At 43.7% G+C, this 23,581-nt stretch overlaps 1 protein-coding gene across 1 annotated transcript in view; it reads right to left on the reverse strand.

Annotated features, from left to right (window-relative positions):
* CPLX2 (complexin 2) overlaps positions 1-23,347 on the reverse strand; it is a 124,014-nt gene extending 100,667 nt beyond the window's left edge. The window contains exon 1 of the mRNA XM_072146049.1: positions 23,170-23,347. The gene's annotated coding sequence lies outside the window, so the exon portion shown is untranslated. The remainder of the gene's footprint in view (positions 1-23,169) is intronic.
* Between the last annotated feature and the right edge of the window lie 234 nt (positions 23,348-23,581).

The following is a 23,581-nucleotide window of genomic DNA, read 5'->3' on the forward strand; positions in this document are numbered from 1 at the left end:
CTAACTTTTCCCTATGCAAACCATATCAAATATTTGCCAAATATACATTAAGTTATATTTAAGTGATGGAAAAAATGTTAATATCTGATTATTGAAGACCGTGCACCAGTATTTAATGATGCACTCTTCACATTAGTGAGATAAACTGCATGTAGTGCATTTTGCTTTATTATTTATAAATCTGGCCTAATGTGTGTTACCTGTAGGTGCGCCGCTAGGTCCGGATCTCCCCATGTCATAAGGACATCTGCCCTGCTGCCTGGGCATGTGTGGGAGACATTCCTGGGGCTAGCTGTGTGGGGGACATTCTTGGGGCTAGCTGTGTGGGGGACATTCCTGGGGCTAGCTGTGTGGGGGACATTCTTGGGGCTAGCTGTGTGGGGGACATTCTTGGGGCTAGCTGTGTGGGGGACATTCTTGGGGGTAGCTGTGTGGGGGACATTCCTGGGGCTAGCTGTGTGGGGGACATTCCTGGGGCTAGCTGTGTAGGGGACATTCTTGGGGCTAGCTGTGGGGGGGACATTCTTGGTGCTAGCTGTGGGGGGGATATTCTTGAGGGTAGCTGTGTGGGGGACATTCCTTGGGCTAGCTGTGTGGGGGACATTCTTGGGGGTAGCTGTGTGGGGGACATTCCTTGGGCTAGCTGTGTGGGGGACATTCCTTGGGCTAGCTGTGTGGGGGGACATTACTGGTGGTAGCTGTGTGGGGGACATTACTGAGTGCAGCTGAGTTGGGACATCACTGGGGGCTGTTTAGGGCACATTACTGGGGGTAACTTTGTGGGGGACATTACTTGGGGTAACTGCGTGGGGGGACCTCACTGGGGGTAACTGCGTGGGGCACATTACTTTAGGGAACTGTGTGGGGCACATTTCTTGGGGCACGTTTACACGGGACACTAGGACAGGCCTTGCCTCGGTTTGATCTCATATGTGAAACACATGTGATTGTGTTGTTTAAATGCAAGACAAATGTGTGCACACAGTATTTGGGGGAGATTGTTAGGGGAAGCAGCAGGATAACATTGTCAGAAAACCAAGATATAGGGACAATGAGGAACATAAGATGTGGTGATTAGAGATGAGCGAGCACTAAAATGCTCGGGTACTCGTTATTCGAGACGAACATTTCCCGATGCTCGAGTGCTCGTCTCGAATAACGAGCCCCATTGAAGTCAATGGGAGATTCGAGCATTTATCAAGGGGACCAAGGCTCTGCACAGGGAAGCTTGGCCAAACACCTGGGAACCTCAGAAAAGGATGGAAACACCACGGAAATGGACAGGAAACAGCAGGGGCAGCATGCATGGATGCCTCTGAGGCTGCTTAATCGCACCATTATGCCAAAATTATGGGCAACAGCATGGCCATGACAGAGTGACAGAATTAAGCTAGATAGCATCTAAAACATCCAATAATTGACCCTGACACTATAGGGGACTTCATGCAGAGGCAGCGGCAGCAGCGGCAGGCTAGAGAGTGGCATGGCGACATACCCTAAATGGACTCAGGCTTCAAACCAATGGGTGGCAGAGAGGAACCAAAGGAGGTGAGCAAGAAGCGCTCAAATAATATCGGTACATGATAAAAGTTTGCCAGTATATTTTGTGGATTACACAGCAGGGTGGCGACAAAGTTAACATGGAAGCCATGAAAACAACCCAAAATTCTGCCTGACAAAGCTCGTTTGATAAGGGGACCATGTATGGAGGCAGTGAACTAGTAGTAGATTAAAGGTGCTGCAGTTAAAACTATGTTAGTTGGTTCTTGGCATGGAGCTGGCGCTCCGCTGCCAGGCGAGCTTTCGCCAATCCAAGCCCGTGTCTCTAGGCTACTCCCCAAACAGCACTTCTAAGAACCTTTTGTATAAGATCAAGTGTAGTAGCGTTCTTATAAGTTTAGGATATGGCGGGTGAGGGGAATGTAAACAGAAGCGCAAGAAGCGCTGAAATAATATTGGTAAATGATAAAAGTTTGCCAGTATATTTTGTGGATAACACAGCAGGGTGGCGACAAAGTTAACAACTTTGATGTGGAATCCATGAAAACAACCCAAATTTCTGCCTGACACACCTCGTTTGATAAAGGGACGATGTATGGAGGCAGCTATATGGACGACTTTTGGAGGTAGCAATGGAGACAACGTGTGGAGGCTGCTATGGAGACAATTTAATTTGGATAGTGCCTGTATGTGGCAGTCCAAAAAAGTTTTCAAACCAGAGGAGCAGGTAGGTGGCCCTCCAGAAAAATGGAATAGATTGAGTGCCTGTATGTGGCAGTCCAAAAAAGTTTTCAAACCAGAGGAGCAGGTAGGTGGCCCTCCAGAAAAATGGAATAGATTGAGTGCCTGTATGTGGCAGTCCAAAAAAGTTTTCAAACCAGAGGAGCAGGTAGGTGGCCCTCCAGAAAAATGGAATAGATTGAGTGCCTGTATGTGGCAGTCCAAAAAAGTTTTCAAACCAGAGGAGCAGGTAGGTGGCCCACCAGAAAAATGGAATAGATTGAGTGCCTGTATGTGGCAGTCCAAAAAAGTTTTCAAACCAGAGGAGCAGGTAGGTGGCCCTCCAGAAAAATTGAATAGATTGAGTGCCTGTATGTGGCACTCCCAAAAATTGTTTAAAACAGAGGACCGGGTCGGTGGCCCTCCAGAAAAATTAAATGCATAAAGTACTATAGCTAGAGCCAGTGGGCCCTGTCAAAAAATAGCCAGTTTCCTCTGCTTTACTGTACAAAGAGGAGGAGAAGGAGGAAAATGAGGAGGAGGAGGAGTGGATAAATTATTCAGGTTGAGCTTCCTTCACCTGGTGGAGATTGGAAATTATGAGAAATCCAGGCTTTATTCATCTTAATAAGCGTCAGCCTGTCAGCGCTGTCAGTCGACAGGCGTGTACGCTTATCGGTGATGATGCCACCAGCTGCACTGCAAACCCGCTCGGACAAGACACTAGCGGCAGGGCAGGCAAGAACCTCCAAGGCGTACAGCGCCAGTTCGTGCCACATGTCCAGCTTTGAAACCCAGTAGTTGTAGGGAGCTGTGTGATCATTTAGGACGATGGTATGGTCAGCTACGTACTCCCTCACCATCTTTCTGTAAAGATCAGCCCTACTCTGCCGAGACTGGGGACAGGTGACAGTGTCTTGCTGGGGTGACATAAAGCTGGCAAAAGCCTTGTAAAGCGTACCCTTGCCAGTGCTGGACAAGCTGCCTGCTCGCCTACTCTCCCTCGCTACTTGTCCCGCAGAACTACGCACTCTGCCGCTAGCGCTGACAGAAGGGAAATACTTTTTCAGCTTGTGCACCAGGGCCTGCTGGTATTCATGCATTCTCACACTCCTTTCCTCTCCAGGGATGAGAGTGGAAAGATTTTGCTTGTACCGTGGGTCCAGGAGAGTGAACACCCAGTAATCGAATAAATTCTTTGAACGCGAGGGTCACGGGATAGGCAGCCTAGCATGAAATCTGCCATATGCGCCAGAGTACCAACGCGTAAGAATTCACTCCCCTCACTGGCCTGACTGTCCATTTCCTCCTCCTCCAACTCCTCCAACTCCTCTTCTTCTGCCCATACGCGCTGAACAGTGAAGGACTCAACAATGGTCCCCTCTTGTGTCTCGCCAACATTCTCCTCCTCTTCCTCCTCATCCTCCTCCACCTCCACCTCCTCCGATATGCGCTGAGAAACAGACCTAAGGGTGCTTTGGCTATCAACAAGGGAATCTTCTTCCCCCGTCTCTTGTGACGAGCGCAAAGCTTCCGACTTCATGCTGAGATTTTTTCAACAGGCCAAGCAGCGGGATGGTGAGGCTGATGATGGCGGCATCGCCACTGACCATCTGTGTTGACTCCTCAAAGTTACTCAGCACCTGACAGATATCAGACATCCACGTCCACTCCTCATTGTAGACTTGAGGAAGCTGACTGACCTGACTACCAGTTCTGGTGGAAGTTGACATCTGGCAGTCTACAATCGCTCGGCGCTGCGCTGAGAGTGGCAGCATCTGTGCTGGACTTCCTGAAATGCGCACAGATGCGGCGCACCTTCGTGAGCAAATCAGACAGATTGGGGTATGTCTTGAGGAAACGCTGAACTATCAGATTTAACACATGGGCCAGGCATGGCACATGTGTCAGAGCCGCCACCAGGTTACGGCCGTTGTCACACACAACCATGCCTGGCTTCAGGTTCAGCGGTGCCAGCCACAGATCAGTCTGCGCCGTGATGCCCTGTAATAGTTCTTGGGCGGTGTGCCTTTTATCGCCTAGGCTCAGCAGTTTGAGCACCGCCTGCTGTCGCTTAGCGACGGCACTGCTGCTGTGCCTAGAGCTACCGACTGATGGCGCCATGCCCACGGATGGTAGTTCGGAGGAGGAGGTGGAGGAGGAGGAGGCATAGTAGGCCTGAAACACCTGGACCAAGGTAGGCCCCGCAATCCTTGGCGTCGGCAGTATATGACCAGCCGCAGGGTCAGACTCGGTCCCAGCCTCCACCAAGTTAACCCAATGTGCCGTCAGCGATATATAGTGGCCCTGCCCGGCAGCACTCGTCCACGTGTCCGTGGTCAGGTGGACCTTGTCAGAAACGGCGTTGGTCAGGGCACGGATGATGTTGTCTGACACGTGCTGGTGCAGGGCTGGGACGGCACATCGGGAAAAGTAGTGGCGGCTGGGGACCGAATACCGAGGGGCGGCCGCCGCCATGAGGTTGCGAAAGGCCTCGGTCTCTACTAGCCTATAGGGCAGCATCTCCAGGCTGAGCAATCTGGAGATGTGGACATTAAGGGCTTGGGCGTGCGGGTGGGTTGCACTATATTTGCGTTTCCGCTCGAGCTGAACGCTGGTGGATGCTGTGGAGGATCGTGGAGGCGACGATGGGGTTTTTGTGGCAGGGTCCTGGGCAGGGGGCTGACTATCAGCTGACACAGGGGAAGGAGCAGTGGTGTGCACGGCCGGAGGTGAACGGGCTTGTTGCCACTGAGTGGGGTGTTTAGCATTCATATGCCTGCGCATACTGGTGGTAGTTAAGCTATTAGTGGTGGAACCCCTGCTGATCCTGGTTTGGCAAATGTTGCACACCACAGTCCGTCGGTCATCCGGTGTTTCCTTAAAGAACCTCCAGACTTCTGAAAATCTAGCCCTCGCCGCAGGAGCCCTCGCCACGGGAGCTTCACTAGTTGACACATTTGGCGCTGATGCACCAGGTCTGGCCCTGCCTCTCCGTCTGGCCCCACCACTGCCTCTTCCAACCTGTTCTGGTCGAGGACTCTCCTCCGTCTCAGAAGCACTGTGTTCACCCGGCCTATCAACCCAGCTTGGGTCTGTCACCTCATCATCCTCCGATCCCTCAGTCTGCTCCCCCCTCGGACTTCCTGCCCTGACAACAACTTCCCCACTGTCTGACAACCGTGTCTCCTCATCGTCGGACACCTCTTTACACACTTCTTCCACTACGTCAAGAAGGTCATCATCACCCACAGACTGCGACTGGTGGAAAACCTGGGCATCGGAAAATTGCTCAGCAGCAACCGGACAAGTGGTTTGTGACTGTGGGAAGGGTCCAGAAAACAGTTCCTCAGAGTATGCCGGTTCAAATGCCAAATTTTCCTGGGAGGGGGCAGACTGGGGGGGAGGAGGCTGAGGTGCAGGAGCTGGAGGAGTGCCGATTTCGGTGACATGGGTGGACTGCGTGGAAGACTGACTGGTGGACAAATTGCTCGAAGCATTGTCGGCAATCCACGACATCACCTGTTCGCACTGTTCTGGCCTCAACAGTGCTCTACCACGAGTCCCAGTAACTTCAGACATGAACCTAGGGAGTGTAGCTCTGCGGCGTTCCCCTGCTCCCTCATAAGCAGGTGGTGTCTCACCCCGCCCAGGACCACGGCCTCTGATTCCTGCAGTAGTTGGATGCACACGTCCCCGCCCTCGTCCTCTACCCCTAGCCCTCGGGTTAAACATTTTGAAAATGAAAGTTATAACTTTAATTTTTTTTAAACTTTTATTTGTGTTTTTTTGTGTTTTTTAGTTTTTTTTTGTGTTTTTTTAGTTTTTAAAACCAAACAATGCTATCCTATTGCTATGGCTATTTTCTAGCCAAGTATGAAAGCACACTGCTATGCCAGATGAGATGACGCTGAGTTATGAAAAAATAAACGTAAAATAAAAAGGAAATGGCAGACTGTGCCTAATTGAAATCCAACCCCTAATAAATTTTCCCACTTCGGTCTTTGCGATGGATATGTGCGTCACTAAGCGCTAAACACAGCGGTCGCAAGTCTCACTCCAAATTCCTGACAATTGGCTAGTATATGCACTGCAGCAAGGACAGCCACCAGCAGATCAACCAGAAATAAAATATATATAACGCTATTGTAGGCGTAAGTAAGCCGTTTGGATTCTCCTTTGGCTATTTTCTAGCCAAGTATGAAAGCACACTGCTATGCCAGATGAGATGACGCTGAGTTATGAAAAAATAAACGTAAAATAAAAAGAAACTGCCAGACTGTGCCTAATTGAAATCCAACCCCTAATAAATTTTCCCACTTCGGTCTTTGCGATGGATATGTGCGTCACTAAGCGCAAAACACAGCGGTCGCAAGTCTCACTACAAATTGCTCACAATTTGCTAGTAGATGCACTGCAGCAAGGACAGCCACCAGCAGATCAACCAGAAATCAAATATATATAACGCTACTGTAGGCGTAAGTAAGCCGTTTGGATTCTCCTATGGCTATTTTCTAGCCAAGTATGAAAGCACACTGCTATGCCAGATGAGATGACGCTGAGTTATTAAAAAAATAAACGTAAAATAAAAAAGGAAATGGCAGACTGTGCCTAATTGAAATCCAACCCCTAATAAATTTTCCCACTTCGGTCTTTGCGATGGATATGTGCGTCACTAAGCGCAAAACACAGCGGTCGCAACTCTCACTACAAATTGCTCACAATTTGCTAGTAGATGCACTGCAGCAAGGACAGCCACCAGCAGATCAACCAGAAATCAAATATATATAACGCTACTGTAGGCGTAAGTAAGCCGTTTGGATTCTCCTATGGCTATTTTCTAGCCAAGTATGAAAGCACACTACTATGCCAGATGAGATGACGCTGAGTTATTAAAAAAATAAACGTAAAATAAAAAAGGAAATGGCAGACTGTGCCTAATTGAAATCCAACCCCTAATAAATTTTCCCACTTCGGTCTTTGCGATGGATATGTGCGTCACTAAGCGCAAAACACAGCGGTCGCAACTCTCACTACAAATTGCTCACAATTTGCTAGTAGATGCACTGCAGCAAGGACAGCCACCAGCAGATCAACCAGAAATCAAATATATATAACGCTACTGTAGGCGTAAGTAAGCCGTTTGGATTCTCCTAAGGCTATTTTCTAGCCAAGTATGAAAGCACACTGAGGAGATGACGCTGAGTTATGAAAAAATAAACGTAAAATAAAAAGTAAATGGCAGACTGTGCGTAATTGAAATCAAACCTCTAATAAATTTTCCCACTTTGGTGTTTGAGGTGGATATGTGTGTCACTAAGAGCTAAACACAACGGTAGCAAGTCCCCCTGCAAATTCCTCACAATATGGTACTAGCTGCACTACTAGTGCCAGCAAGCCCAGCCACAAGCAAACAAAAAAAAAAAAAGTATAACGTTATTGTAGCCCTAAGAAGGGCTGTTGGGTTCTTGTAGAATCACTCCTGCCTAACACTATTCTAATAGAACACCCTAACGCTTTCCCTGACCAGCAGCAGCTCTCTCCCTAGCGGCATCCAGACACAGAATGATCCGAGCAGCGCGGGCAGCGGCTAGTCTATCCCAGGGTCACCTGATCTGGCCAGCCAACCACTGCTATCGACGTGTAAGGGTACCACGTCATGCTGGGTGGAGTGCAGAGTCTCCTGGCTTGTGATTGGCTCTGTTTCTGGCCGCCAAAAAGCAAAACGGCGGGAGCTGCCATTTTCTCGAGCGGGCGAAGTATTCGTCCGAGCAACGAGCAGTTTCGAGTACGCTAATGCTCGAACGAGCATCAAGCTCGGACGAGTATGTTCACTCATCTCTAGTGGTGATGCCTAAGGGAGAAGATGGAGGACACGTCACCTGCAGTCACTGGATGTAACAAGTAGGGATTTCTCCTGTGTGGTCTGTAGCTGTATACACCCTCAGTAAAGTTGCTATTGGTACAACCACATATGAGGGGATTGTGTAAAGGAGCGGACATTACTGAAAGTGTGATACACATGCATCAGGGCCCGTGCCCCGGATCTTTTACCACCCTAGCAACGCCCCTGGTTACCGGATTATGACCTGGTTGGGCAGATAGGAGAGGATATTGTCAGCGCATCCACATGGCATCTCAGTGGTGTATATCAGATTTGGTGTTCTCTATGGATTAACAATATTTTACTCGGTGAAAAACTTAATGCCATCAGAAGTAATGCGATGGACAAGATCAAGAAGGTGTACATGCACTGGTTATCCTCCTCCTCTCATTGTCTTGACATGAAATATTATATATCGCTTTGTTTGTAGGTTTATCGTTCCTTCATTTCTCTCTTCCCCCCTACCCCTTTATTTTATCTTGTCCAGTATTATAAATGTAAACTGTCGAATATGCTGTGTATACTATATATATACTATATATACAAGGAAATAGTTATTATTTAAATGTTACTTGCTTATTATGTCAATATTTGCTGACATTTTGTAATATTAATAAATTGCTACATTTGATACCAAGATAGGACATGTGGTACCTTTGCCGAATTGTGACTGAAGCTGCTCGGCTTTGTATGTAAAGGGGACGGGTGAGGAACACTCCCCCCTCCCCTCTTCTGCACCCAGCTGTGTGCTACATCTGGGATCTAGTGCACGTAGCATAACTTGTTGAATATTGCCTCTGCTTTTTGTGAGAAGGTTGCTTTATACAAATTCCTAAAAAATATATATTTTTGGTTCTTCTAAGTCACAGCTGACAACTTGTTGTTGCCAAAATCCTAATGAATGGTTGCTATGGTGTTAATTACAGGCCCTCTGGGAGACTAATGGCTGGCATTTGTCTGTCATTATTACATCATTATGTATGGTATGTTGCTGAATTTGGTTCAAGTTTGACAAAATGTATTTTCAGAAAATGATTACTTATGAAAGTATATAACAAATAAACTAAGATTAGAGTTTGGCGTGTGAGGATATGGGGGATTAAAAGTGAAGTCTAAGTCTGAGATCTTTAATGTTAACATAATTCCACTATCTTTTACAAAAATCATTGAAGTGTTTTCTAATTATTCGCTACACAATAATTTTAGTAATGAGTGGTGGCACCACTGGTCAGACCTCACTTATAACACTTTCCTGAGGATATGGAAAAGTTGGTATTTTTTAGTTTCTATGTTATTTTCTATTGTTAAATAACAAATCTTAACCATGAAGGTGAACACTTCCTATTTTATAGCGACCTCGTTTCATAAGTCTTCTCATTTTCATTACAGATGGGAAAACAATGGAAGGTGACACCTCTGCTCTACTCTACTGGAGGCAGAGAATTCAAGCTCTACCAATGAGAATAGGTGATGAACGAACCCCCAGGTGCTCCCTATCTGGACAAAGTTACCTCTGTACCAATGAAAATCTCCAGATTATAGGCTTATGTCTGTGTAGATGGTGCATTAAAAGGAACGTTTCACCTACGGGCTGGGATTGGCCTACAGGTGAACATGTGAATCCACCATTGGACCCCAAGCCCCTGCATCAGGGGTTCTTTACAGATGACCCTCCCTTTAATTCATACAGATATCCAGCATACAGTATCCATCCAATGTCCTCAGTCCTTGGACTGTTGGACCCTAATCACCTTGCAGCATCTTGCTGCTTCTGAGGTCTGCTGATCTGCAGGTATGTGAAGCTGAGAGCCAGTCAGCAGGTTACTGACAGGAATCCCAGGACCATAACAAACCATGGCAAGGAATAAGAAGCCAGAAAGGGATTGCTGTTAGCTTTGTTTTAGGAATTAGCAAATGGGTGTCACATAATATTTAAATCCCAAAAGAATAATTTTTATTGGTGGGCCCTAGGCATCCCAGTCCGACACTGACTGTCACAAGACTGTCTATGTTTGGTGGAGAAAAAAATGGTCAGCACTCACTGGAGTCTGATACTTAGCTCACTGGTTATTATAACTGCTGGATAACACATTTCATTTCATATCATTTGTTACTGTTGTGGTGATACCATTTATGAATGGATTATGAATTAATAGGCATTTAGCTATTTAGCGCCAATGTTGTACAGTACCCAATGCCAAGCGGATGACTTAAAATTTTATATTTCTACTATTTTTCTTTATTGTGATTTCCGACTTCAGGACACACAGTAAAGCCTTTGCTTTTCTACTACTTCACTTCAAAATAAAATGTGAAGTAAAGATAGGAATATAAGAAACAATTTACCCCAAGGGTCCTTCCTCCCTTACACAATCTGCACCTCACAATTGACATTCCTGTTGATTTTCACATTTGCCAGGGAATGAGTGAAAATCAATAGGAACATCACCAGTAGTGTTCAGAGTCTGCTGAGCTAAAAGGAAGCTCTTGAGGTAAACGGCTTCATTTACCTTTTGTTCCTCTTATATCGGTCTATCTCAGGGTGCAATTTTGAAGAAAATAGAGATAAACTTTAACTACATCCTGACGCCTTGCACATATAGCATGATAGGCTCACGATCAAATAGTAGGTTGGCAGGCCACAGAGAGAGGCAACTAGAATGTAGACGATAGTGCAGGAGAAAGCAAAGTGAGTATTAGGATTCTAAATATACAGGGCTGGATTAATGGTGGTGTATTTTTCAATAAAAATAAATCTTGCTAGTAGTATATACACCCCCCCAGTAATTAATATTTACAGTTTCCCAGTAACATATATATATAATGAAGAAAACGGCAGCACTCCTTTCAAGTGAAAAAAATTGTGTTTTATTCCATCCTATGCCACGTTTCAGCTGTATCCCAGCTGTATCAGCTGAAACGTTGCATAGGATGAAATAAAACACCATTTTTTTCACTTGAGAGGAGTGCTGCTTCCGTTTTCTTCATTTGATTATTGGACTCTGTTGGTGAGAGCAACAGGATAGCACCCACATTTTTCCTTTGTTTTCTTTAAAGATTGTGCTGCTGTTCTTCTATTTTTTGATATATATATATATATATATATATATATATATATATATATCCCCACCGGCAGTAACACATATATATACAGAGCTAACACCTAGTAACAAATATATATACAGCGCCACTCGCAGTAACACATAAACACATATATATATACAGAGCCACTACCCAGTAACAAATAATATACAGCGCCACCGCAGTAACATATATATATATATAGCATCCACAATAACACATAGATATACGCACAGCCATCCCCGTAACACAGAGATAGAGATATAGCGTCCCCCCCAACACATAAATACATACACAGTCTCCACAACAATACATATATATATATATATATATATATATATATATATAACCCCCCCCCCCGAATACATAGATATATACACAGCCTCCCAAACAATACATAGATATATATACAGCCACTCTCAGGAATACATAGATATATACACAGCCCCCCCCCTCCACGAATACATAGATATATACACAGCCCCCCCATCCACGAATACATAGGTATATACACAGCCTCCATAATATCTATCAGCCCAGCCTGAAGCTACCAGGCTGTATGTAACTTTCCTGTGGACCAGCTCTCCATGACTCTTCCAGCTTGCCGAATCTGCTTCTAAATCTGCTGTTATCGTTTGGTCTGCTATTGAATAAAGAACTGTAAGTTGAATTGCACAACGATGCCTCCACCTGATCCCTGGATCCAGGCTGCTTACCACCACAGGCTTCCCCATTCATCACCCAGGGATTCTTCCTACAGACACCTCAGGGGTTGCCCCAGGAAGAAACCTATTGCATCAGCTTCTCCATCCTTATTTCTTGCACACACCACCTGCTGGAGACCTGTAGGTCAGCCCTCCAGTCCCTATACCAGCGGTGGCGAACCATAGAGGGCACGCAGGGTCCTCACTGCTGGCATGCGGGTCCTTTGAATTTAACTCAGCTTTAAGCAGCATCGGAGCTGCGCTCCGATATTGCTAAAAGCCATGACACTGCCTGCTCTGTCACACTGATGACTGCAGCACACAGGACTGTAAGAGTCCCAGCGCTGGCAGCGTAATGACGTTATTATGCTGCCAGCGCTGGGCACCTTACTCTGTGTGCAGAATAGAAGAAGCCGGAGGAACGCAGGTGAAAATACATACAAAGAAGTGATCTAAAACATAACTTTTACTGAAGTCTCAAGACTATAGTCATATAAAATGCAATACAATACAAAAAACTGCTTCCAAGCAGAATCCTTTGTGCATGAACCCCATCTAGGAGAGAAATAGACATTTGCAGAACATGAGCTGGGTGGCCTTAATGTTCAAAGTATACAGATAGCAAAACTGAGGTACGTGGCTCACCTTGCGGCCTCAGCAGCATATGTCACTAAACACACTATCCGTATTCAATGAACACGATGCGTGTCTATTAGTGTTGTCTCAGGCAAGATACGTCGAAGTGCTCGTCCAGGAAAAAAAGGGGACACACCGTGTCCATATAAAGTGAAAAGGATAGGTGAACGTAAACAGGGTAAGATGGGACTTTTGGATGTCAAGAATGGGGTCAAGATGACAATGTCACTCTCCCTGATACACCCCAAGTCCAACTTCTCTGATACCCTGAAAACCTAACCTCGGAGCCGCGCCGATGTGACAAAATCCGATTGCGTGCGACACAATCCCCGGCGCAATGCAGCGTGGATCGGAAAATGACGGAATATCCGACAAAGTGCGGCCGCAGGACCCTTTGCACGCCTGCAGAGGCATCTACCTAAGGAGTCTTCTTACTTCCCAGATCTGGTAATCTGGTTTTACTTGGGGCTGAACTATGTACCTTTATCTTAACTAGTGGCAGGGCTATCTGCAGTTTAGAAAAGCACTATACATAAAACATACATATACACATACTGTAGAACCTATCCCCAAATATAACTCACAATCTAGTTCTCAACCTGCTCCTTCACTCAAACAAGGATAAAGCTCACAGCCTGCTGAGCTGACATCGGTGGAGGAGGGGTGAGCTGTACAAGAGCACAAAAGGTGGGGGCTGAGAGCTGAGGAGTGAGTGAGCAGCACACACAAATCACATGGTTTTATAAGTGCAGTCAAACCAAAACATACTCAGATTCTCTCAGTATTCTCTCAAACATACTCAGAACGACGTCTTTACAATTCAGTTGTAATGGGCTTCTGTAACCTGTCTTTAGTGAAAATGAGGCCCCTGGTGACAGGTTCCCTTTAATGGTCGCACAAAAACTTAAATTGAAAATAAAAAAAATATATAAAACAGAAATGTGTTACTATGAGTCTTGTACAGTTTTAGAAATAAACCATCTGAGACATTCTCTATGTGTGAGAATATAACTGTTGCATATCGAGAACACTTTGATATATGCCGATGTAGCATATACCCCATGCAGCAACTGTGCACATAATACACAATACATAATAGTACAGTAAACATTACAGAAGTCACTACCATTATACAGGCGGTCCCCTACTCAAGAACGTCCGACTTACAGACCACCCCTAGTTACAAACGGACCTCTGGATCTTGGCAATTTACTCTACTTTAGCCCTAGTTTACAATGAAGAGGCTTTATTGTTAATCCTGGTTCTTATGACAAGCCAACATTTTTAAAAATCCAATTGTCACATAGACCAAAAAAAAATTTGTCTGGGTTTACAGTTATAAACTATACAGTTCCGACTTCAACTTAAGAACAAACCTACAGAGCCTATCTTGTATGTAACCTGGAGACTGTCTGTACTTGTTGATATAACAAAGCAACTTAATTTATATTTATTTTAAGAAATAAACCCTTCATATTCAAAACTACTTTTAAATGCACATACAGGAAGTCCCAGATGTAAGTGTCACGTCTGCGCCTGCTGTCTCCTCTATACGTGCTGGTAGGATTAGGATACACTAAGTTTTTTGCAGTCTGAACTAGGTTCTATGGCTGTCTGACCTGATGTCTGCCACACCCCTCACTGATTCTGTCTTGCAAGAGTTAACTCTGTGGACCTGTAATTGTTGCTCCTTCCACCTGTGGCAGGGCCTAGGTTCCCTATAAGTGCCCAGTTTAGCTTTGACTCCTTGCTGATCAAACTGCTATCTTGCTGTGTTTCTAGCCTCTCTTGCATTCTCTATTTTCTGGTTTCCGATTTCTTGCCTGTGTCTTGACTACTCTATTTGGATTGTATTTGGTTATTGTTACCCCCCGCTGCTGCCGAATCGGATTGTATACCTAGCCTTATTGTGTATGTTTGTCTGTATTGTTACGTGTGCACACCTAATCCAGGGAGGGAACGCCGTCCAGTTATTGGCCCCAGTTTAGGGGGGACCCAATAAGTAGGTAGGGACAGAATGGGGGTCTCAGTGCCAGGGCTCACTGTCCTTGTTTTGTGTCCTGTAAGAACAGTAAGAACATCCAAATTCCCCCTAGTAAGACTCAGAACCAGACCCCTCTCTCCTCTCTGTGATCTCTGGTGAAGCTCTCTGGCTGCTGGTTATTTACTGAACTTTAGTCCAAGGCTGAACTGATCAACTGAAAAGTTTCTTCAATGGAGTTTTTTGAGAATTTTTGTTCCCTTGTCAACCCAAAATGTTTTAAATCTAATTGTCACAAGGACCAAATAATTATTGGCCTGGAGTTATTAAATATCCCTGTTCCCATTAACATACAAATTCAACTTCAGAGCAAACCTACAGAACCTATCCGGTATGTTACCCAGGGACTACCTGTATGTGATAATATAATAATTCTAACAACCAATAGAATGATGTTGACAGTTCGGTGCTAACACCACGGCAAGAAATGTTATGGCGGTTCAGGCTTCCTTTTTATGGTGTTGAACACCTGAAGTAGAACATCTTAGCTCTCTGACCTACTGACCTTGCAGATGCATTGTGGGGAGAAATACAAGAAGATGATATTTATAGATGTCACTTTATAAATGACTCTCATTCTCTAGAATAGACTCATATTAATATTATGGTTACATTAAAACCATGTAAAGGGGGTATAAATTAAGAAAAGTTTTTGTATAGAATTTCATGCAGAAAATCATCTGTAAAATCGAATACCATTTGTAATATTGTGGTATCGACATAAAGATGCAATTTTTTTGCTGCAGAAAAGAAAATATATTTGGAAACCTTATAAAGTACTTAAATAATTCTGGTTTTACACATGATTTGGGTGGTGGTAGCCTCACTTTAACAGCATTTAAAAAATGATTGTGACGGTTTTTGTATAATGTTTTCCACTGTAAGTAGAACCAGCTGAAGAATATGGAGGGAGATTTATCAGAAGCGTCTGAGGTAAACCTGTTGTAATTGTCCATGAAAACCAATCAGAGCTCAGCTTTCATTTTATAAACATCTGTGGGAAAATGAAAGCTGAGCTCTGAACAGTTCTGCTCTGACACTTCTGATACATCTCCACCACAGTTTACAAAATCTTATAACAATCTAACATTTTTAAAATCCAATTGTCACAGAGACCAAAAAAAAAATTCTGACCGGGACTACAATTATAAAATATACAATTCCGACTTACATACAAATTCAACTTAAGAACAAACCTACGGAACCTATCTGGTATGTAACCCGGGGACCGCCTGTATACGGTATATTGTAGTGTTTCCTATTCACAATGTGGAAAATGTGTGTGGGAAATTTCCGAATACATGAGCAGAATAGGAAGTGCCTGCAGGAATACATGAGAGCAGCTGATTTATATGCCGGTACTCTAAGGATCCAGACTGATAACTAGTAACATTGTTTTAGGGAAATGCTCATTATGCAAATCCCTACCATAGCATTTAACATAGCTCCAAACTGGGATTGAACTTTCAAAGATTTTGGAAGTGCAATGAACGATTCTCCCATGGGGAAGCGCAATGATATCTCTTTTACATGAATATTATTTAGCAACTTTTGAAAAAGGAGAAATAAACCTGTACCGATACAGCCCAGTAAAAGGAAAATGATCAATTTGTGGAATCAGGTCCCTTATGTCTTGTACTAATACAATCTATAATTGTTGTCTTCTGTGTTCTAAAGAAGCGAGGAGATGGTTGATTTCCTGGCTATGCCTATTGGCACCACCGGTAACACACAATTACTCCAGGTCTATGAAATGGAAAATGCATGATAATCCAAATGAGATGCCAGGAGAGTTAATTATGGAAATATACACATCAAAACAGTGCAAAATATCATTTCCTCTGGGTGTTAATATAGAGATAATTGTGTAGCTCTGCACTCCTGATGCATTAGAGGTGCCACTCTACTCGGGGCATATGCTTTGCTTTGGTTACATTGCTAGTAATCATTTTCTTTGCTCAAGGAACCGAGACTGGCAGCCATATCCACTAATTTGACATTTGCTTTGGTGTGGGATTTATGATTTTGTTAGGTTTGTGAAAATTTTTTAGAAATTCAGGAACACAGCAAAGATGAAAGAGCTGATGTTTCTGCTGCCTGACAACAAGAGCATGATCATTCACCATTGCCTATATGAGTGAACTGCTCATTAGATGTGTTTCAGTGGAAAGAATTTCTTCTACTATTTCACTTCATATTCACAAGCAATGTTGTTCTATGTGTATTTCACATAAAATACTTTATTTTCTTATCACAATATCGTAGTATGCTGCATTCTGGATGGGTGTCCTAGATGTCCCATCATGATTGGTCAGTTCAGGGGACTTTTCTTCCCCCACTGGTATCTTTTGCACCCCAATAATCAGATAAATGTCTAGTATGGCAAAACCCCTCCAAGAAATTACTATTAGATATTGATTGATTTCTTCAAGGTAAAGGGAGAGAATATGGACAAATGAAAGGGAGAGATACATTTTAGTACTTATTTTTTCCCCTATTAACCCCTTAAGGACGCAGGGTTTTTTCGCTCATTTCTCACTCTCCACCTTCAAAAATCCATAACTTTTTCATTTTTACATGTACAGACCTGTTTGAGGGCTTATTTTGTGCGTAACAAATTGTACTTTCCTGTAATGTTATTTATTTTAACATGCCGTGTACTGCGAAGCTGAAAAAAAATTCCAAATGTGGAAAAATTTAAATAAAACTGCACGTGCGTCACGTTCTTGTGGGCTCAGTTTTTACGACTTTGACTGTGCGCTCCAAATAACACCTCAGCTTTATTCTTTGGTTTGGTGCGATCGCGGTGATACCAAATTTATATAGGTTTTATTGTGTTTTAATACATTATACATAAATTAAACGAATGTGTACAAAAAAGAAAAAAATTTTTTTGCCATCTTCTGAAGCTAATAACTTTTTCATACTTTGGCGCACGGAGATGTGTGAGGTGTCATTTTTTGCGAAATGAGCCGACGTTTGCATTGCTATTATTTTGAGGTCTGTGTGACATTTTGATAATTTTTTATTCCATTTTTTATGTGATGTAAAAAGGTGTAAAAGTCGCATTTCGGACATTTGGGCGCCATTTCCTGCCTCGGAGGTCACCGCCGGCCGTAACTGTTTTTATATTTTGATAGATCGGGCATTTTGGGACGCGGCAATACCTAATGTATCTGTGATTTTTACTGTTTATTATGTTTTATATCAGTTCTAGCGAAAGGGGGTGATTTGAATTTTTAATATTTTATTAATTTATTATTAAATTAATAAACTTTTTTTATTATTATTTTTTAAACTTTTTTTTTTCACATATTCTTAGACCATCTAGGGTACATTAACCCTAGATGGTCAGATCGTTCCTACCATATACTGCAATACTTCTGTATTGCAATATATGGCATTTTTGCAGCTCATTCATTACAATGAGCCACTGGCAGAAGCCATTAAGCCTCGGGTCAAGCGAAGACCCAAGGCTACCATGGCAACCGATCGCCGCCCCCCGATTAACCCGCAGCAACGGACGGGTTAATAGCCGCGATTGGTGCAAGCACCGACCGCGGTTATTAGCGGTGGGGGTTTGCCGCAATATGCAACAACCCCCACCCTTGTATGAAGAGGACTCAGCCTGTGAGCCCTCTCCACACATCCCCTATACCTCTGCGCCGTAGAGCTACAGCGCAGAGCGTTAAGGGGTTAATCTAAATGAAAACTCAAAAAGGGAAGTGAAAATCTGTCCTTAAAGTTAAAAGTCACCTCTTAATCCCATGCAGAGATTAGAGTGGATAAAATCGCAACACAATTTCTCTACATTACCATAATAATTGTGTTCTAGCTGGTTAAAATGGTAGCAAACCCCTTTCGAGGAGATATTCCTTAAAATAGCTTTTCTCTAGATTGCTTGGTTTGCGCCATTTGATTTTATTTTCTCAAGACTAAAAAAATGTAACTCTTGTAATGTTCCTTATAACTCCATGGCTTTCCATTATACCAAGGGTGTCAAACACAAATCTGTCCCGCGGCCTTGTCTTATCCAGTCCGGCTTTGGCTCCCTGCCCCTATGCAGTGCGCGTAAATAGTGGCAAGGTACCTCCGATACTCACCTTTTCCTGCTCCCCCAAAGCAGCAGCCATTCTCTTCGTCTTTGCTCCTGTATGTGCTCGTTGTATGCGCACACAGGATGATGTCACATCACATGTGTCGGCTTCAGAGTCGGCGCATACAATGGGCGCCCACAGCGATGACAAAGAGGACAGCTGCTGCTTCGGGGTATAGGGAAACGTGTGGGTTTTTTTCCACAGTGGGGCAGGGGCTGCTGGGGTGGTGTGGAGGACTGTGGCTGCTGAGGGAGGGGGAGGAAAGATGAGGGGCTCTGTGGCTGCTGGGGGAGTATGAAAGGTGCTATGGATGCTTTGGGTGGGGGGGGGGGTGATGAGGGACACTGTGGTTGCTGGGAGACAGGGGGGGGTTGAGGTGCACAGTGGCTGCTGGGAGAGGGGGGATGTGGGGCCCTGTGACTGCTGGAGCAGGGGGGGGGGAGATGAAGGGCACTGTGGCTGCTGGGGAGGGGGGGAAAGATGAGGGACTCTGTGGCTACTGAGGGAGAGGGAAGATGTGGGGCACTGTGGCTACTGCTAGATGAAGGTGTGGGGCACCATGACTGCTGCTGGGGGGGCTATGTGTGGGTCACTGTGACTGCTGCTGGTGGGGAGAGGTGTGGGGCACTGTGACTGCTGCTGGGGGGGTATGTGTGGGGCACTGTGACTGCTGCTGGTAGAAAGAGGTGTGGGGCACTGTGACTGCTGCTGGGGGTGATGGGGCAATGTGGCTGCTTTTGGGGGGATGGGGTACTGTAGCTACTTGGTGAGCCCTTCTGGCTGCAGTGGGAGTACTCTGCTATTGGTTGCTGTGGGGACATATGCTGGCCATGCCAATGTCTGAGGCCACACTCACACATGGCCGTTGCTTTGTGGTTACTTTTCATAACACACAGACTCTTCCTGCAATCACCTATAAAGAGGAGTCTGTGTGTTTTTAAATGCAACACAAATGAAACAAAATCACCACGTGTGAACGAAGCCTCAGGTTATTGTTATTTAACAATACGTTCAGCTTTGTGGTTTCCCTCATAGGGCTGATTGTAATGGTAATTCTGTCTAAATTACAATTTTACAGTAAAATATTACATTCGGCTCCTTGAAAGCAACACGAGGCTGAAGTGGTCCCCAGCGAATTATACTATTTTAAACTCAGGGTAACCTGTATATTACATGTTGCTAAGAACTGAACTGCATATTTTAGATGAGGCCACACCAATTCTTAGTAATGTTACACCATTATCATGTAGCTCTTTGAGACATGAAACCCCCTTGTCATTTTATACTAAATACCTTGTTGTCATCTAGAAAACAAAGCTGTACTATTAATCCCATGATCTATTTTTTTAAATAAAAAATTTACATCAGGAGTCCCAGTAATGAACTTTGACATATACCAAGGTCCAAACACACTATAACCTTTAGCTCTGGTTTCTACTCATCTACTTAAAACTAGTAGATAACTTCTAATGTTAGCTGCTGCTGGTAATCACATCATTATTTACTGTCAAATAGTTGCACATTTTAGCTTTAGAAACCTCTGCATGCTTTTTTAAGAGATGAAAAACTACCCAACAGTCAACTTAAACAAAAACATGGCCCCTACATTTGCTCTGCATCAGGCCCAATGTCTGTAGAGAATATCACTGTTGTATCTAGAATGCAGTAGAAGATTGAACTCCATCTACGGTTATAGACTATATCTCTTACTTCTTTACAGTAATCAACTTCCTTTTACAATTTTTCAGAAATGCTACCACAGGCATACCCTGAAGCCACCAACCCCTTTTGCAAAATATATATCAGTCCCCACAACAATATACTTGTTAGAACATTGTTGTACAGTGTAAGGCTATATTCACACTGCCGTTGCCCGCCCGTACCGTACCGTAGCGGGCAACGGCAGTGTACGGGGAGAGGAGGGGGTGGTGAGCGCAGCTCACCCCCGCCCCTCTCCATAGGAATTAATGGCGCACGGCGCCGTACTACAGAGAAAGATAGGACAGGTCCTATCTTTTTCCGGGTACGGAGCAGTACGGTGCCGCACGTGTACTGCACCGTACCGCACCCGTAGAGCGCCGTGCGCCCATTAACGTCTATGGAGGACGTATATCGGCCGTATATACGTCGGCCGTATATATACGTCCTCCATAGGTCAGTGTGAATGTAGCCTAAACCTTTTGCTGTGTCATCCAGGTCTTTGTCATCATTGTTCTTGCTTATCTTGGAGTTTGTGTGTCAGGTGTGGTTTGCATGATGGAAGGGCGAACTACTCAGCAACTCTATATGTACGTACTTCTCACTTCACTCAGCTGCTGGTTATACTGGTTTCTAGACACAGGTTGTTCTACCCCCTCAATTGTGCTATTCCTTGTATTCATGGTACATTTTTTCACTATTCTTCACTACACTAATCTTTTCATGCCTCATGATTTTGTATCTTGCCTCCATCTTGGTTTTGACCCAGTTACCCTGACTTTGTTTGAGTCTATCTATCTCTTTCTGAATTTTTTAATATTTACAACGGTTGACAGAACTCTTTTATAACATGGTTGGGTTAAATATGCCTTTATTATTGAACATATGGATGTGATTATGCACATTTTATGTTGTGTTATTGCTGCATTTACGCACTGACTGTGTTTTGATCGACTTTAGGTCCTGATGACTGTGTTTCATGTGGTTTTTCATATACTGTATTTAATAAAGATTTATGCATTATGGTATAATTTGTACTGTGAATTGTGGTTCTGTGGAGTTCCACTTTGTAGTGAGCATTTTGAGTTATCTGGAATCACATTACAGGTTAAACACTTTATTGCTGGAATTTTCATGTCACGGTTAACTTTGGAGAAATCTAAAAACATAATTTTTTTGGAACTTTGAAAACATGAAATCTTTGAGCTCATCTTTTATAAGTCACAACCCAGTATTAGTCTCCTCATATGTTAAGGCATCGCTCAGCCTTCAATTCTCACTGCAACAATGATAATAGTCTAGATTCACTTTGTCCAAAACCCCTTCTAAAGCTAAACACCAGGTGACATTTACTTTCAATGTAGTGATATTCCAGTCACTGAAGTCACTTTATTTATTACGTAAGTCTTCAACTGATTTTGAGATAAATTTTCATTTTACGTAGCAGAGCATAAATAACAGCGGATGCAAATGTATTATCAATTAGCGGTATAATTATAGCTCATGTATTCCAATTATATGATTATACACCATGTATAAGCAGCATCAATCTATTATACTTCATATTTATCTAATCTGTATCATATCTCACCTATCTATCTGTAACCATATCTATCTATAACTCTATCGACAGAATTTCATATCTATCGTTTTCCCATTTTTTTGAATATCTATTATATCTATTATTTCCATCTATAAATCACTTTGTATCAAACCAAATTTTTTTTATAGTTCACGATAATTGGGCTGACAACAATTACGATATCTTCAGTAAATGTCATTGTAACTCTTTAGGAAAGTCAAAGTACATTAGATCATCTTGAAGTCGGTAATTTCCACATGGCTGAACTTAGAGTCAAATAATGGTCAACTGGTAATTTTTTTTTTACCCATATGTATGGAGTGATGAAGAAATGTAGGGGCCTTGCTTTGTCAACCTAAGTAATTCTAATAAAACTTGTATAGTAGACTTTAATACTGGACTTGTCATGGTTAACTGTGGAGAAATCTAAAAACGTAAATTTTTTTGGAACTTTGAAAACATCAAATATATGTGCTCATCTTTTATAAGTCACAACCCAGTATGAGGGTGATGGCACACGTGGTGTTTTGAACACGTTTTTGGCCTGTTTTTAAGCAGTCCGTCAAAAACCTCATAGACTTTAAATAATAATACTATTATTTATTAATTATATATAGGTACGTATGTATACATATACTGCACTGCAGTAGCCTTCATGTTATTCTACAATGTATAATGTATCACTGGATACAGAACATGGATCCATATCAGAAATGATGCAACGCTGTTATGCTTTTTTGAGAAATATTGCTTTTCAGTTGCTGTATTTTTGCAGCAAATTCACAGGTCATTGCTTCTCCAAACAATGCAGGCAGTGTCAATGGGAAGCGAAGCAGGCGTTGCTTCCTGACACAGCTTTGCTCTGGGCAGCAGTTACTACACCTGTAGCGATGATATAAACAGTGAGGGGAGAAGCCAAGTTGAGTGCAGCCCTGCAGATGTAATTGTACATGTAGCGTTATTGTGTCTGGCTTGTGCTGAGCTAAGCACCCGGGAGGAGCTGTCCTCGCAGTCATGGTGCTGATACAGACACAGCTGTGACAGCATCAGTCACGCACAGACCCGGCATTATCCGCTCTATCATCCCATGCATACAATAGAAAAGCCATCATATACAGAAATCTTCATACTAACCGTCTCTCTAAGAGAAGCCATACAGCTAGGCCTACGCTGGAGGTAGCAGGCAGATTCATCAGACACATCATAAATAAAATATTGGAACCTACCTCTCCGTGGATTAAGGATGATGTTAGGGAGAAGGCTGTGTCCCTGAAATGGAGGCAGTTTGGTTGCTTTGTATTTCCCAGTGTTTCTCCTTGGCTTTCTGTCACTATATTTCTGTGTCTCTCTAGCACTTCACAGCTCTCCCACTCCAGCTCTGCAAGAGAAGGTAGCTATAAATAGCCTGCACACGCCTGGCAGCCAAACTAGCACGTCCTATACATTGCTGGGAATTGTATCAGCCTGCGCTACACTATCTGTCTGATACTGTCTCTTCCTATGTCTCTGCACTGCTAATACAAGGCCCTTCTTGGGGCAAGAATGGAACTTTTCAAAGAGAGCAAACGGTATAGAAGAAAAAGTGTTTCCTTTGTTTAAGGCTGGTGACAATGACATGTACAGGGGGTCCCCTACTTA

The sequence above is a fragment of the Engystomops pustulosus genome, chromosome 4 (assembly GCF_040894005.1).
Source record: "Engystomops pustulosus chromosome 4, aEngPut4.maternal, whole genome shotgun sequence".
Lineage (NCBI taxonomy): Eukaryota > Metazoa > Chordata > Amphibia > Anura > Leptodactylidae > Engystomops > Engystomops pustulosus.